The sequence below is a fragment of the Labrus bergylta genome, chromosome 6 (genome assembly GCF_963930695.1).
Source record: "Labrus bergylta chromosome 6, fLabBer1.1, whole genome shotgun sequence".
In the NCBI taxonomy this organism is placed as follows: Eukaryota; Metazoa; Chordata; class Actinopteri; order Labriformes; family Labridae; genus Labrus; species Labrus bergylta.
Window position 1 is genome coordinate 18200848 of NC_089200.1, and position 14214 is coordinate 18215061.

Sequence of the window (14214 nt, forward strand, 5' to 3'; positions counted from 1 at the left end):
TTTTTTTTTTAATTTTTAAATAACAGTATGATAATTGATGTTTACTGCATTTCCTATCTTTCTTCTGTTTACATGTTCAGTGCACCAACACACCAAGACTTATTCCTTGAATGGCAGCATTAAACCTGATTCTGATTCTAAAGATTGATTCTTGATCCTCTTTCTTTTGCTGCATCTTAAACATAAAATATCTACAGAACGTGTAGACAGATATGATAAACTCAGGATGAAGTAAGTGTATGACCCTTAGGCTACATTGTGCAACATTGAGCAATATGTAAAGAGTTTTAGCATCATCTGACATGTACTTTTAACATTTTCCATCCATCTTCGACATATAAAATGTACAGAAATGTATTTCATATTTAGTACATTTGCCTAAATGTCAGTCATTAAAATGTCAGTTACACTGTGAGAAGAGACGTCTCTGTCTGGGTAGAAAAACACTTCCATAATCATCATCTTTGACACAAATGCTAATCCCTCTTCCATGTTAGCCATCTGTGGCTGAAGTGGCGGGGAAGAAATTACTGAGAAAAATGGACACAAATAAAATGCTAATTCACCACGGGCTACAAGTGGCTCCCCTCCCTCTGCTCAGCTCGGGGGGCCTCTTGGTTCCCACACCACTTCCCTGTGTCTCTCCCAGAGGGCTGCTGGGATACCGGCGGCTGCTTCTGAGCCCGCAGCAGGGATGCAGGCCTCCCATTGGCTCGTCTTTGTTTGCCCGCATGCACGGTATTCATCGGCTGATCTGAATATATGCAAATGTTGCAATGGTGCCCCGTCAAAGGAAACTCCCACCACCACCATCTCTCTTCAATTTGCCCGCTCTTTTTCCTTTTTGTCTCTCTGCTAACTGCGGCCTCCGCTGCAGTGTGGGGGAGAGCTGTGGGAACCAGCTATGGAGGGCCAGATCTGCTTTGTCACAGGGATTTATTTTAAACAGGAGTAATACTCATGACCGATAATTACCACACATAGAATCACTGTATAACCATCCATAAGAGAACGAAGTCTGTAAAAGTGATTCTCCTGTGATACACTGTACTCTCTGTACACAATCAAGGCGTCAAGTGTTGGCGCCGTGGTCTTTGTGATGACACATTCGATGTGTAATGTGAAAAGCAAGTAGGTTACATACCTTGACATATTGTAGTTCAACTTTTAATTTAAAAAAGGCACAGGTGTGTTGATGCCTTTTTCTCTGGAGTTATTTATGCCATAGCAGGAGGGGCACCTTGTCAGCATTAACATTCACTAAAGTTTTGGTCCTTTGTTTGACAGTGCATCAGTCAGCTTGGGCAAAACCTTAGACCCACTAGCAGTGGTGAAGTGAAGTAAACTAATTGGATTTCTGCCATCATTACTTTCTTCATTCACACGTGATTTTTCCGCTCACATATATAATCATATCTTGAAAACCTTTCTGTTATTAAGCTTGTTTTGAGCAACATGTCACTGATGCAGATAAGACCCTTTCTCTTGAAATGCAGGCATAATATCAGAAGAGTAGAACTGCCTTTTAAATCACAAGTCAATGATAAGCATTCAGCCCCCTTGACTTTTTCCACTTTTTTTATCATGTTACAATTGACTATTATTAAGAATTAAGAATTTTGTTGGTAATATGTATAGTTGAGCACAAAATGTCCAAAATTTGGAAGTGGGCATGGGGAATATAATATCTTTTAAACCATTTTAACATAAAATTATGAAAAGTGGGGCACCAGTTGTGTAGAGGTTAGTGCGCAAGCTCCATGTAGTCCGCAAAGCAGGTGGCCTGGGTTCAAATCTGATCTGTGGCTCCTTTCCCGCTCTCTCTCTCTCTGTCCCTGATATCCAACTCTATCCACTGTCCTATGTCTACATAAAGGCACAGAAAAGCCCAAAAATAAATTTTTAAAATGATAAAAAAAACAGCTATATGTGCTTATTGTAAATCTTTGCACAAAGATGTGGTGCTACCAAAATGCCCTCAGGTTCACTTGTGCACCTTACAGATCATTGCTTTTTAAACACTTTTTGTCTTTTATCACATGGCAAAAAGCCCAAATATATCTAATTGAATTCAAAGTTGTCACAAAGAAGGCTATGGAAAAGTAAGGGGATGAAAGTTATTGCGAGGAACGGTACACTACAGGAAGCATACCATGTGCATTAGGATGAATGCATGACTGTATTTCAGGATTTAGTCTGAAACAACGGAGTATTAGTTGGGTCTGATCCTGCTCCGATGTGTTAAGCCGTTACTCTGGCTTGTGCTCACACAGATTCTGGATTTGGACGACATGAATCGCTGCACACTTATACTGTAATTAGGCAAATCGATGCTGCTAATTCTATTACACTGAGTGTTTGTAGCAAAGATGATCCCATGGATGATCCAGCAGGCAGAATGCACAGATGGGAGATGTACAGGATCACATAGACAAAGACAAGTTGCAACTGCATACAGTACACAGTTTTTTTTATCTCTTTGTCTCAAATAAAGTTATGTTTGCACTAAATTAGTTAAATATTAGACAGATTTCTGACTTGCAACCTCTTTGCAAAGCTATTACTCATTAATTCTTCAAAAAAGAAATATATCTTTTTGCTCCATTTCTTACATTGCATTTGCTGGCATGCAGACATGGTGACACACACACACACACACACACACACACACACACACACACACACACACACAGATACAGATACAGATACAAACACATATCTACTTGTGTCAAATAGAAAATCTTTGCACAAACATTCATTTTCACAATTTAAGCAAAATACTGTGCATATTTCTGACTTGCAGACTCATTTGCATAATATACTGTTTTGATGTCTCTTTGATCATAAAAGCTTCAAATGCATCTTTTTTCTCTCAAATTCTTAACTCTCTACCTGTGATGGCTGTATGAATTTACATGGAACAATGGCTTTAACCTGGTTTCACTTCAACATCCCCTCACTTTATCAAAAGAAAAAGGCCTTCTGTTATCAATACGGAAGACACTTAATGACAGGGACAATGTTTGATATTGTTGTTAATGGTGAACAATCTCAAAAACAAGGAATTCTCTTTTTTTTTTACATGAATGGAAAAAAACACTATCTCCTTTGCAAACAAGTCCTATTGAGCCAGGAATGAACAAAATTGATATTGTAATAATTGATCATCTATTTGCCGCATTCTAAACCTTCACAATGACACTAAACGTGTTTGCAGGCCTCCCTCCTCCCTGTGAATCACTCTCTGTGTGTGTGTTAACGTGTTGTGAATGATAATCATGCTCTGCGCTTGAACTTGACCGGCGGACTTTCCTGGGAAAAGAGGCGAGACTTTGGCCCTTTGCTCCTCTCCTTTATGGAGTGCAGGCTGTTCAGACTGATGTCAGAGCTCATTAGCATAAACTTCAGCCTGTTCCCAATTAAACAAGCAAAGCAGTCAGAAAACCGGTCTGTTTGCACATGGCAGGGAATCCACCAACATCTCGCCCTCAAACTGAGCACCAGGAGAAGCTGCTGCAATGTAAGTTCATGGATTCATTTCAGCTCTTACAGTATATTGATTTAAAGTATTTGAAAAAGTTTCAAACTTAATCCATCTGTTTTTGTTTGAATTACATCTCGTTGTTTTATATTTGTTCATATTAAATATGTGTTATTGGAAAGTTTTTAACCTGTTTTCTTTATGATGGAATTAATCTTCAATTGTTTTAGTTTATTTAATGTCTTCTTTAAAACAAATCTGTGTTAGAAAGTGAAGTTTGTTTAATGTTTGTGGGAGTGATGATGGATGAATGTGGTTTAATTCTGGTTTCCACCTGCATTAGATTTTTTTTGCCATAGTCCAAAATTTTTGATGTCTGGAGTTTTGTGAATTTATTCCAAGATTATCTGATTTCTTCTTATTGACACAGCATTGTGTTGCACCCTTGAAAGCCTTTGCTTTATGGGCAAATTGATGATTTCTGCTGAGTGTATACCAAACCATATACTTCAGCAGTCGTGTTGTGTGTCAGCATTATGCAGGCAGCTGAAAGTGTTATACTCAAACTGTAACAGGCGGGCAGAAGATCAAAATTCTCCGTACTCACCTGTTGAGAATCTGTTTGAGACTATTGAGATATTATACAATCAAGAAAACAACAAAATTTGTTGAGAAATGCAACAAATAGTTTCATTTTTGTTAACTGTGTGTAGTGTGTAAATAATGTTTTTTTAGTTCAGTGGAATGATCCCATTGTGCTGCTATATGAAGCCATATGGCTTTCATTTCTCATTCATATTTCAAGTCAAATATCTGTTTTGTCAAACTTATAATATGTAGCAAGAAATTGAAAAAGAATCAAGGCCACTTGATTCTTGACTTTCAGTAAAATCCATTGTTGGTGCTTTTGTTCTTTTTGCAGTTAAAATCATTCTCGGTCCTTTTTCTACTGACAACAATTAATATTATTGTAAAATGTCCATGACACAGGTTGACACCATGCTAAGAGATAATGCTTCATAATACACATCTGCAGAATTATCCTTCACATAACTATCAGTTATAGAGAATTATTTTGTACTGTAGTATCTAAAATGATTGGTGCACTTGCAGCCGCCATCAGAACAAAATGTTCTTACAATTCATTATTATCATTATTTATATTATTGTGTGCTAATTTGTGTGCATGACAAATATCTACACCCCTTTCCTCTTCATGTATGACCTCTGACCTCTTCATATCCCAGTATCAGGACAGACCCCTTTGAAGTGCGGACATTACAATTCCCAGAAGTGGCCACTTGAATAGGTCAGTTATTAACAGCTGAAATCATGGTGCTCAGTGTGCTCAGGCAAGGTGACATAGACATACAATTTAGACAGAAGAGAATGAATTTAAGAGGGAAAACTTAGAAGAAGTTAGGATTGAGATGTTGATGATTTTTCTGCTTGATTCGTTTCTCTGGTGAGATACTTTGCCATTTATTCATACAACAAATAGGCGACTTAAAAAGCACTTTTTAAAAACGAAGTTCCTCTTTAAAAAAAATGTAGAGGCTACCTGCGGCTCATCACACCACAGTTCTTTCAGGAAAGTCAAAACTGGAGAAGCTTTTTAAATATCATATTAATCAATACAAATTTGCAATATTTTGAGTGCCTTTATGCCAAATCATTATTCATTTGACTTCACTTTTATTATATAACTGAATAAATACGTAAATCAATAATGAAATAAAGAAATCATATGAAATCATATGTTTGAAGTTCTTTCAGAGATGAGGGCCAGTGCTTTTTTTAACCATTACATTAAAACATCTAATTCAGAAACAGTTCATAAACCTCAATACTCTTCAGTTCAGTTCACCAGTTCAACAGTTTCACCGAAATTAGCTTAAAACCATTGACTTCGTATTTTGTTTTCGACTTTCTCTCATTAAAGACTTGATTTACAGTTCAATCATTTACGTTTGTTTCATTAGAGCAGTTTATTTCTAACACATTCTTTTTGCCATTTTCGTTTGAGTCTGAACGAGAACTATTTTTTTTTATTCTTCAAAAGAATAAATAATGCTCGGTTAGCGACAATACTTGTTGTACTCTGTCTGAAAATATACAGAAATGTCTTATGAGAGTTCATCAACCCCAAAGATATCATGAACTGATGCACCTTTTTCAGTTTTACAGGGTCAAACTACAGGATTTGTTCGTGATAGAATTTTAATAATACCATCATAATTTGTATTTTAAACTTTGAATTAAAAAAGGTCATAGGAAATAATATCTTAGCTGCAAATGTAAAGTATTTAGGGAACTAATCAGTATCTGCTGCTGTATTCTTTTGGCTTTAATGAACGCTCTCCTGTTAGAGCTGTTAAAAAAGGCAAATATAAGCGTACATTTTAAAAATCCTAACATTTTAATTCGAGGTTTGTTGTGAAGAAAAATAAATGTTTTTTGTTTTTTTTATGACAGCTAAATAAAATACAATGAAATGGTTATCAATGTTTCAAATGAGATTTTACAAATCTAACAGAAACTACCATTGATCATATCCGATGTTTAATAGAGTTTAATGATTTTTTTTCTTTCTTTCTTTCTTTAAATTATAAATATGTGTAGATCTTCATTATTTCAAAAGTAAAACGTTTTTATTTATTCATTTTTATACAAAGATGTTCAAAATGATCTCAGTTATTCTGCTCCGTCATGTGGGCCTTCCGGGCCATGACGCGATACGATCCTATGACGTAAACGCACTGATTACCATAAAATATTCATCTTCATACACATCACTACATTTACATTCAAGATCTATTTCTATCTCTATTTTATATAATCCTCATTTCTTAAAGTTTGGGTAATTGTATAATATTTAGAGGCCTGTTATTCTCCATCAGATGTACGAACACTGAATCTGCAAATTGGAGAGTCGTAATAAAATTCTGCTGCATCAAATTAAAGGCCAATATCGGGAATATTGTTGATATGAGATTATCTTCTGGTTTTTAGAGTGTTCAGTGTTTTATGGCTTTGGGCCATCAGAGTTTCCACAGGCCTGAGCTCCAGAGCTGCTTTTCAGCCAGTAGATGTCGCTGTTTAGCTCCAATATAACCACTTATTACTGGACTGTATGCTTATCATTACCGCCCGTTTTCTCTCTAAGTGGATTTTTTCAGAGGAACCGGGAAATTGTTTTTATTAGCTAATTTAAGAAATTGCTTTGTGTATTTTTTTTTAAAAGTTTGGCCAGCCAAGTTAATTATATAGGCAACCTCTCAAAATATGCTCACCATATACATCCAAAAGGCTACAATCATATGAAGCTGTAAAAAAAATAGAGGAGGAGATACTCACATGATTATGAACGTAAAATGATTATATTCACTATCTCTATCAACATTAAGCTTTACTCTCTGTTGGTTGGTAATTTAAATCTCAAGTTAATTACACATTTTTGGCTTATAGAGCAAATGAACGTTAAATTGCCTAAATGTAGATTAGTAAGTATGCCTAATACAATTTCATTTAATACAATTTCATTCTGATTATTATATTTTGTTCCTGAGGTATTAGTTTGAAGGTTAAATTAACTTTCACTTTAATGACGTCAATCCTTTAACAGGAAAATAGGACCTTAATATTATCCCATGAGAAACTCTACCATTACCAGACTGGGTGCCTAATATTGTTGTAAAAATATGTTTATAGTGTTCTATTAAACCGCCATTAAATAATGAATCAACTGAAGGACCTGGGACCATATTGTATTCTGGGAGCTCTATGCTGCTTCATTTTTAACAATCATCATTTGCAACGATTCGTTTACAAGAACTACAAATTATTGTTCCAAATATCTAGATCCTGTTGGAGTTTTGACTCTTTACTGTTTTTTTTGCTAATTTGCATCTAGAGACACACTGACACACACACACACACACACACACACACACACACACACACACACACACACACACACACACACACACACACACACACACACACACACACACACACACACACACGTATGCACGCAGTTTTTAATTCTGGAAGTCAGGATTGCATTAGAAATGTAGGATTAATTGTCTCCTGATGGAAAATAACCTTATGCTATAATATAAAAACAGGACTATCATTAAGCAGAAGCGGCGGCAGTGAAGTGGACTTTCAACAAAATCAGTCTTTTGAGAACCCACGAATGAGCCTCTACCGTGGATCCCTCACACATGCGTATTGGATAAGATATTACGAATAACCTATCCCGTAGCATGACGTAAGCACGCAACTCTAACGTATAATTCAAAGACTTGCATTACAGCACACCTTCTTTGATTCCCCGCCTTACCCATATCCATATATTTCTTTTCATTTTTTAAAATAGAAATACTAAGTGTGTTACCCTCTGCTTATCTTAACATTTTGACACATGTGTCCATCAGTGCGCTCCGTTACGCACAGAGAGGAAGGAGACGTCGCCGCACGTAAGGCAGCGTGACCCGCAGGAGCTCCGGGAAAGCATCTGCTGCAACAGCATGACACACTCTGCTGCTGCGTGCTGATCTTAAGTCGTCCCTGTCTCTCTGAAAACGTTTCCCTTTTACGTGTATCCTTCAGCCTGTTTATCAGCGTGGAAACGTCAATGTTTTACCGTTGGATCTGCTGGTATATGTCTGGCTCGCTCTCCCTACAAGCTGTTGACTCAGGTGACTCAGTGAAGGAAGGTGCAGGTTTGAAGATCACTACTAGGTCGTCTGTCAAACGCTGCCAGAATAAGATGCTGGGTTTAACCAAAGAGGGAGATGCGTCATTCAAACCAGAACAATGGACACCGGTTCACAATGGTCAACGCACAGCCGTGCAAAATGTGTTTTATTTTCAGTACACGTCGTCCAAAGCAGCCGGTGTGTGTGTGTGTGAGAAAGAGAGAAAGGGAGGGAGGGAGTGTGGGAGAGAGAGAGAGATAGATAGAGAGAGAGAGAGAGAGGGAGGGGGACCAGCGACGCAGCAGCTCCGCGCGCACTGTCACCCGAGGCTGGGGAGGAGATGTTGGGATGCGGGATGCTGGCAGAAGAAACACCTTGGCCTCAGTTTTTTCTCTAACGCAAAAGTAAAGACAACGTTTTTAAAAACTCTTCCGTGAGTTGGATCAAGTCTTTGTGCAGGTTCCCTCTCAGTCAGTGAATGTTTGCAACATTTTTGGCTTCTCCCAGGACTCCTGGCTCTTGGTTAAACTCGAGAGATGATGCTAGAAACTTAAAATAGGCTACTGGATGGACTTGGACTGGAGAATCGGAATTTATTCAAAATGTATGCCTGTAAGTATGGTTTTAAATGCTTTCTTTTTAGACTTTTTATGGGGTTTTTTAAAAATCGAGTTTTGTCATTAAAATTACTAAAACTAAATTTGCACTTGTACAAAAAGAAAGTAGTGTAATTTAAATAAAAAAATACTAAATAATATTGTGTGTGGAAAAAACATGGTTGTTCTTGTAAAAGAGGAAAATAGGCTTCTAAAATAAATAGTGAGCCCTGGGATGAGTGGCAGCAGGCTGTTTCGTGTATGACGGGTACCTCCATTGAGCGGTGTGAGGCGGGCTAGGGCGGGCCGAGGAGGGCTGAGTGGCCCCTGAGCTGGCGTTTAGAAAGCAAACAGTTGTTTGATTGTTAGCAGAGCCTGGGAAAATGTCCTCTCGGCTGGGAGGTGGAGGGACTTGACGCCAGCGCCTCTTGTTAAGAAGACTTGTGTGCAGCCAGACAGCATTGTGATGCTAATGAGCACCAGCACGTTGTTGAACTTGATGTTGACTTTTTTTCTTTCTTCAGGTTTTTTTTTTTTTCTTACTGCTTTTCTTTCTTTCTTTGCTTTTTTGGTCACTTGTTTGAGGGATTTTTTTTTTCTCCAGAGCTAAACTGTGAAATTAATTAATGAGACATTAGCAGCTGACTAAAATAGAAAGCCTCCTCAGTCATGGAAACATGGAAAGTAACTTTTTATTCACTTTGGGATGGTTAGTGTTAAAGTTTATTTTGTGGAATCTTTTCTAAAGGGAAAAAATACACAAAGTGAGATTGTCTTGCAGGATTAACAGGGAGGTTAAAAAAATGTTCTTTCCAAAGCCAAAATGAAAATAAATGTCAAACTATACTGCAGATTTCAAAAGCTAATATTTTGTGGTATTTATAAAGGTATTATTTGAACAAAGAAATATGGTATATTATTTTTTTATCACAATGGTTAAAATTTAATTCATGCATTTTCTTAAGACTACTGATAGGGTCATTTTTGCATTTTCGCTCTTTCTTTCTTTCTGTATTGTTCTGTGCAACAGGTTTAGGCCTATACTGAATATTGAAGTCAAGGCACTGGACTAAAAGCCTTTCTACTTTATTTATTTTTTATTTAAAACTTATAATTTATCATGGACAAAAAATCAAGCACACAATGCTGCATTGATGTATTAATCCGCCTGGCGTCTTAACGTTATTATGAGCGAAATTTACATTAACTTGAGTACACACAGTCTCGTTAAAGAGCTACAAATAACTTAGATCGACTGGAAAAATATGGTTCTTATAAATAAAATCCTGACAATTTAATGTTAGTTTTAGTTTATTTTCTCTGCTATTTAGCCAGCAATAAACAAACACACATAATTTACTTGTTTTCGATGCATGGATCGTAATTGAATATAAAGGGGATTATTTAGTGTAATCCGTTTTCAGTTAAAGAGTTAACTCATGAACCTGTAACCGTATCTCTGTACTGCTCTGCTGATGTGAGTTTTTAACTTAACTTTAACTCGATAAAATACACAAATTATTTTCCTACCCAAGGTTACTTATCTTAATTTATTTATTAAAAACTAAATTTAATGTATTACACAAGCATGCCCAGAGAAAAAGAGCCTACTTTAGGGTATTTCTGTTCGCGCTCTGATTTCTTAACAGCGCCGTGAATAAGTGTTATTGGTTTCAGCACCATGGACAGAGACTGTACTTTACACAGCTGAAGCTCACTCTCAATACTGAACTTTGAATTCCTAACAAGCATGCATTTTTATTTCAAAAACCCCCTTTAGATTTTGTAACTGCTTGTGTAGATCAGTGCTTTTAGATTTGTTTTGTCAAAGAATTAGAAGGGATGGACACTCCTTTTTTTGTAGTTACCTGAACAAAAATCCAGATTGTGAAGCAAATAAAGTCAAACAATTTGGCAAGTGGCTTAGTTTTTAAAGTTTGAGTTTTGTTTAAAATTCTAGGATAACTATGAGCACAGAAAACACAATTAAAACGTCATGTACATGTGCGTTTTAAGTAGAATAGAATAGAATAGAATAGAATAGGGGTCTGACGGGTGATCTGCTCGTTGTACCAGCACCTCACTACTGTATGTCAGACAGGACGTGACGCAGTAAGGGGGCGTGTGCAGTTGATTTCACGTGAGTCTAATGTGAGGACGACCTGAGAGTCAGTCAGCGTCAATGTACAGTGTAATCAAGAGAAGCAGAGTTTTCTCACACACACACACACACACACACACACACACACAGAAAGAGAGAGACAGAGAGAGACAGAGAAAGACAGAGAGACAGGCACGCACGCGTGTGCTATGAAAAAGGCGCAATGAAAATCGCATTATATGATTTTTTCTCAAAAATGCTCAGTAGAGAAACACAAAAATAATAAAAACATAAATTACAAGCCATGCAAGTCTTATTTACAAAAGTCATCCTATGAAATAGAGGAATCAAAATTACTATCCTATACTGTTGGTTCCTCAAAGATTGCAAAAAGTATGAAGCCTCAGAAGCTAGTTATTCGAATGGACATCTGATTTTGAATGGTAAAAACAAAATGCTGTCTCATTTGAGAAAAGAGACAGCTCTTTGTAGAATTTTCCCATAGTCCTAATTTCATTTGAATAGCAGCCTAACTTCACTTTTTTATATTTTTACACATGAATATAAAGAAATGACATAACTGAATAAAATTAATATTCAATCAAAAGTATTGTAGCTCTCTCTCTCTCTCTCTCTATTACACATACACACGCACACACACACACACACACACACACACACACACACACACACACACACACACACACACACACACACACAAGAGAGACACACACGCACGCGCTATGAAAAAAGAGCAATGCAAATTAAATGAATCTTTTTCAACATTTAGAGTAAAAATGTAAAGCATTATTTTAAGAACACACTAACGCTTTAGTCATCAGGCTATCTATATCTCTCACATAATGAACTCCCAGGGTTTGAATCGTTTTTGATAATAAGGAAAGAAACGGATACATCATTAAAATGTCGGCATCTTTATGAAAAATATAAATAAGATGATTATAGCTTTATAATAACACGCATTATATAATAGTATACCTGTGACTCTAGCCATTTTGCTGTGTAATGGTTAGCCCTGCAACCTGCAGTTACCTCGTTCACTACTCGTATGTCATTACTTTCTCCGTGTTCCTTTATTGGAACAGATTTTGTGTCCTTATTTACGCCGATAGGGTGTGGCTGTAAGACGGATGCTCTAATGTCAACAAATCCTTAAACATGGCCAGTGTGTGTGACGTATTGCCCAAGGCCTGTCCAGCCAGGTGACTGTGATGCACCCTGACTCACCTTATCTTAGAATTGACATCAGTATATTTATTATAAATTGAATGCTTACAGTGTTCTGCACAGGTTGGTGATTAGTAAAACACTCTAAATGGATGTTTTTGTTTGTTTTTTTAAATGTATGCAATACTATTCCTCACTTTCATTGAGGAGATGAGGAGACTCCTCTCATTGGATTGTGGAAGGATCATTGCACCAAAGAAAAGTTTTACACCAGTTAGCTGTTTATAATATTGGATTCGTTTGATATCATTTGAAAGCCTTTTTTCGTTTTCTTCACGTGTTTTTTTTATTATTATTATTATAAACCTAGTGGCTATAGTCCTATTAATTTTCCTCGTTGTTTTTTTTTTACATGTCCATTATGTCGACCTCATACCTCTGCTGCTCACCCATGTGTGTGTGTGTGTGTGTGTGTGTGTGCCAATGAGCATGCCTAATTCTATGGACATCGCGCGTCTGACCCCTAGCCCCCCCCGGGCGTCCCTCCACCTCCTGCGCCCCACATCTGACACTCTGATGGCCGAGGTGCTCCTTTTGACGCTCATTCCTCCTTCTCTCCTGCACTGTATTTGACAGCCTGCAATGGACGTTTACTCCTATCCCTCCAAGGATAAAAAAAATGCATATACCGGTGGTATAATATTGTGGGTAAAATGGGCTTTGTCTCCGGCATCCCACGTGGTCAAAGACTGGGAGCATCACTGTTTGAGAGAACCGGGCAGAGAGGCTGCTAACCCGGGACGAGTTTAGAGAATATCGATGCAACGAATCCTTGTGGATTATATTATTTTTTATTTTATTTTAAAGGCACACAATTGACTGTCCCATTGTGGAGGCTGCGGTTACACTTACACTGTGAGTATTATCAGTTTACTCTCTGGACTTATGTCAACAAGATGCAACAAGAATTATCTGACCGGTAATGTGTTTAGAACTAGAATTACGGTACATGATACAAAACACATTAGACTTTAAAGTGTTTAGTCTGGTGTCTGTATCAATGTTCATAGGTTCAGATATTTTCCTGTAGGATAAATTAGATTTAAACATTCAGTATTAGAGGATTCCTGAAGGTATAAGCACATTTATGGTGCATAATAACCATGTTTTGATGATAGCAAGAGATCTTAAATGCCAGTTTGTCCTGCCTGAACTTGTCATCATGTCACCAACTATTCCACAGTATACACAGTCACACAGTGAGGCTGGACTTGTTCCACGAGATCATGTTGTTGACATTTAGCTGCAAGACTGTACAGGCCTTTGGTAGTTTGTCATGCTTTCCAACAATTCATAGATTTATTCACTGAAAACGGAAACTATGGTCTATGGTCTGAGATGGATCGATGTGAGCTGGCATTTAAAACAACAATAAGCTGGTTGTTTGTGAGGGTCTGTGTTGTGATCTCTGAGGGAGACAGTGGAAGTAACGTTGTTTCTTAGCTCAGACTTCTAACTGTTTTCACCAGCAGCTCAAACAAGGCCTGAAATTGTCTCATTAGGAGGTAGAATTTAGCTTCTGTAAAGGTTGTTTGCGGCGTGGTGACTGTAGTTGATCTGTTACGTGTGCAGATGACAGGTGGCTGTGTCATCATCCGCTTGCAGTTAGATGACTTCACCCTGCAGATACTCGTCAAGACTCAGGTTTTTAGTTGAGGAAATCATTGCATTACGGGTTTTAAAGGAATAGCAAAGATGGCGTTAATTCAAATGCACTATGTGACTGAAATACATGTAGTAGAGGGCACTCCTGAAAAAAAGGGCATTCTGTGACCTAATGAATTATTGTGACATGGTCATAGAGGTTATGTTGTGCATATTGTCAGTGTGGTAACCCCTCCACACCATACCATGCCCATGCCGTTATGTGATATTTCAAAGCAGCACCGGTACACTTATTTTTTTTGCCAATGACCGCGTTGAGGCATTGATGCACAAAAGCAAAATGAATCAGGGAATACTGCATTGGAAGTGTGCAAAGATGGTGTGAAATTTTGTGATAAAAGGCAGAAATAAAAGAGGAACAGGGAGAGCGAAGGAAAACGGAAAGAGAGAGGGGGCGAGAGAGCGAGCGAGAGAGAGAGA

At 37.5% G+C, this 14214-nt stretch overlaps 1 long non-coding RNA gene across 4 annotated transcripts in view; it reads left to right on the plus strand.

Moving 5' to 3' along the window:
• The first annotated feature begins 3380 nt into the window (after positions 1-3380).
• Positions 3381-14214, plus strand: part of LOC109982770 (uncharacterized) — a 42719-nt gene continuing 31885 nt past the window's right edge. The window contains exon 1 of one of the 4 annotated variants that reach the window (XR_010666529.1): positions 3381-3520. This is a non-coding gene — a long non-coding RNA (uncharacterized lncRNA). Of the gene's footprint in view, positions 3521-6113; positions 8797-11601; positions 12985-14214 lie in introns of those variants that run through there. The other 3 variants (XR_010666532.1, XR_010666528.1, XR_010666531.1) reach the window with 3 other exon arrangements.